Source organism: Tenrec ecaudatus, chromosome 13 (genome assembly GCF_050624435.1).
Source record: "Tenrec ecaudatus isolate mTenEca1 chromosome 13, mTenEca1.hap1, whole genome shotgun sequence".
NCBI classification, from domain to species: domain Eukaryota; kingdom Metazoa; phylum Chordata; class Mammalia; order Afrosoricida; family Tenrecidae; genus Tenrec; species Tenrec ecaudatus.
In genome coordinates this window covers 8,625,244-8,629,017 of record NC_134542.1, presented here as the reverse complement: position 1 = coordinate 8,629,017, position 3,774 = coordinate 8,625,244, and the positions used below count along the sequence as shown (strand labels likewise).

General features: G+C 46.5%; 1 pseudogene; it reads left to right on the top strand.

The window, feature by feature from the left end:
- The first annotated feature begins 510 nt into the window (after positions 1 to 510).
- Positions 511 to 607, top strand: LOC142425144 (U6 spliceosomal RNA; annotated as a pseudogene).
- The last annotated feature ends 3,167 nt before the right edge of the window (positions 608 to 3,774 follow it).

Below are 3,774 nucleotides of genomic sequence, written 5' to 3'. Positions count from 1 at the left end.
CTTGCTATCAACCGACAACAGAAGCAAAGGATTTCCACATCCTGGCCGTGATTATTGCTTGTGTCATGAATGATCACTTTAAACACAAATTTTAGCCACCGCCCACGTCCAAACTCTCAAACCCCAAATGATCTGGCAGACCAGAGAGGATCGGTACTTGCCTTCCCTAAATTCACTTGAGGAAAACACAGGGAACTCATGATTCCATTTGATTCTGCAGAAGCAGACTGACACCTGGGAACCCAGGGAAGACACATACTCCCTTTCACTGAAGGTCATGTTGGACTTCTTGAAGTTGATGCCACATCTTCCTGAATGGGATGAAACTTTTTACTTTAAAAAATGATACTTTGGCTTTGAAAGTATCAAATTGCCATTCTAAGTCTTTTTCAAAAAGTTTTATTGGCACACAACCCACATACCATACAAATCAATAGTTCAATCGTATCAAGAAGAGTTGTACAATCCTTACCACAATCAGTATGTTTAAAATACCAACAGCGAGTTCTTGCTCTGTCAGCGCACACACTAATACTGGAGCAATACAGAGATTAGCATGGCCCTGAGCAAGGATCACACACAAATCCATGAGGCGTTCCATATTAATAATAATAAGAAGCCAAGTTGACCAATGGTTGCCATGGGTGCAGGAGGACGAGTTGCTGCTCAGAGGGTTTTGGCTTTATGTTTGTGGTGGAACAATGTGGACAAAGACCGTGTGCAACACGAAGCGTGTCATCAATGGCACTCAATTATACATGCAGAAGTTGATGAATTGGAGAGGGTTTCATTGTGTCTATTTTTGCTGCAATTAAAATAAGATAATTACACTAATTTTAAAAAACTAATAAAATAGAATACCCACAGTGATGATTCCTGTTTTTCAAATTGCATCTTGGCCCGTTCAAGAACGACTATTCCAAATAAAGAAACAGCACACGTAAGTTTCAGTGAAATAATTTGTTTCCTGTTGCCACCTCAAACTTGCTTCCAAAATGTCAGACTCTGTCACTGAGTCAACACATCGGGACCCTGTAGGAGAGAGTAGAATTGCCCCTGTGGGTTTTGAAACTGTGCATTTTGTTTGTTTAATTTAATTTATTTATTTGGAAACTGTACATTTTTACGGGAGCAGAAAGCCTCATCTTTCACAAGGGGAACAGCTCTTGGTTTCAAACTTCCGACATTGCGGCCACTAAGCCGCCGGCACTCCTGGGTCAAATTTGTATAGCTAGAATCAAGGAGTCAAGTTCCCATGTTTAAATCCACTCACTGTAGTACAGATGCGTGTGATTTCCCATGTTTAATTAAATCCACTCACTGTAGTAAAGATGGGTGCGATTTCCCATGTTTAATTAAATCCACTCACTGTAGTACAGATGCATGCGATTTGCCAAGCGCTGCTGGCTCCAGTTCTAACCAGCTCAGCAACCCCATGGCTCCCTTCAGGTCCATACAAGAACCTCAAAGAGACCGCTTCCGCTGCCAGCTCCTTGCAGCAGGCTCGCCTTGAACTTGCCAGCCTGTTCTCTGGCTGACACCGTCGGCCACCTTGAGCTCTCCTGCACTTTGGATGTTTTGAACTTTCCTTTCCAACCTACCTTCTTTTGAGTGCTGGTGATGCTTAGCATACCTGGGTGATGGTTAACCTGCTTAGCTGTTGAGCTAAAGGCGGGAGGGTCAATTCCATCCATAGGTGCATCAGAAGAAGAAGAAGAAATAAAAGCTTGGTGATCTGCTTCTGTAAATTCAGCCTTTGAAAGTCCTGTGGAGCGTGGAGTGGATGCATGCGGTCGGGGGCTGAGCTGAGAAAGGGGGCTGGAGCCGTTCCCCCAGACGGGGAAGTTCTGCTCCCTTGGTGTGGGTGAGTGGTGAAAGGAAAAGACTTGCCTTATGCCTCTCGGCCGAGGTCTTTGCATCAAACTCTGCAGAGGCCATCTAGCTGGCCTCCATGCTGCCGGAGGCGCTGCACAAACAGGAGCCAGGCAGTTTGAGAGGGATACCCTTCTAAAGGTCTGCTGCCTGGAACGGTGGCCTTGGCTGGTGCCTTGAGGGTCCCACCATCGTCAGAACTGATAAGACCGCTTGCGGTGCCCCAAGTATTTGTACAAATCACACAGGGTGTTGCTGAGCCTGATCGACCGCCGCCGCAGTCTACGTGACGTTCCTCCATTGGCAGCATGAACACAGGCCTGGCTGAAGGCCCGCCAAAGACTGGTGTCTCTGCCACAGCCTTCCACACCCCATTTGAGAGAACGCTCTGTCCCCACAAGTCTTCCTCTTCACCCCACTCCACCAAATAGCCCGTCTCACTGCAGTCACCATGGGAACTTTCCATCCCCACGTTTGTATCTTCCCGCTCTAACTGGGTACCTGAGCGCCATGAAAACAGCGATATGTGAGTTGTATGAGTCCCTAATGAAATGTTAAAAAGAAAACTCAAGAGAAAAAAAAATGAAAAGAAAACAGAGATATGTAATGGTTAGCTCGACTTAAAGTCCTAAGACTTTTGTAAGGACAAAGCAAGATCTTATGTGACAGAGCAGTTTGAAAGAGCACCGTGTGATCCACTTACCTGGGGTGACAGTTAAATCGTATGTCCACTTGCACGGGTGGAGGGGTGGAGTCCAAGCTGTCAATCAGGTCACAGCCTGGTGGTACCTCCTGGGAAGTGTGGCCTTTTTATGAGCCCACTCGGGACCACGCCTACCTCTCTCTGCCTCTTTGTCTTCGGACTTCCTGCCTGCCTCTGGGATTGGCCCTGTGTGGGCTGCCAACCCAAGGCCTGTCAGTGCCCTGTCAAGTTCCCACTGACCTCGGGTCCACAGGGCTCTGCATCCACCAGCCTGTGATCTTCCTGTATCCCGCTTCCCATTTTCTGCATCATCGGCCTGCAGCTGCAGGAGTCTGAGTCAGGCTTCTGCTGTCATCGGACCCCTGGATTTAAATGGGACCGGTCTGGGATGTGTTCTTGATATAAGATTTGCTCTTGCTATAAAGCTTTTTCCTGGACATCTATGAGGGTCACCGGTTTTGTTTCTCTAGACCACCCAGCCCAACACACCTCGTGAGGGTCACTGCCAATGACTATGACCCTCTGAGGAGGGTTGATCTGAAGCTTTCGCTTGTCTGTGTTTACGAAGGACAAGCATCTGCATTCAGAGGCGTTTATAATTTTGTGACCAAATGACAATACTCCTGAATGGGCATAGTACTGCAAACCCACCCAGTGGCTCTGTGGAAGAAATGGCCTGCTGAACTGCGTCTGTCAAGATTGCAGCCAAGAAAACCCAGCTGCGCAGTTCTGCTCTGTAAGGCTTGGGGTTGCCATGAGTTATGGACAAGAAGATCGCAGGGGTGGTCGACATGATACAAGTAATCTTGGAATTCCAGATCTGAAATCGGGATTCTCTCCCAGACTCTGCGGAGTGCTCTGTCATGCATATGGCAGAACTCACATCCACTTTTGAAAATTAAATCTTTTGGAATCCTGGGACAGAGCTGCCCTCAAAGGCTTCAGATAAAGGCTTGTGAATCTTTGCTAAGAGGCCAGACTGTCAATCCTGCCTCTTCCTGTATTGTCACCTGTGGGATGTGGGAAATGATCCTTAGAAGTTTACTTGCTAAAGTTTCTTTATATTTGAATTGGAGGACAACATATATCTTGTCTATTTTTTTAATGGAAAGATAAAAGGTGATTGCATTCACAAAGATATTTTTAAAATGCCACTGTGGGTCGTCTGTCAAAAGTTACACATTGAATAGAAATAAACT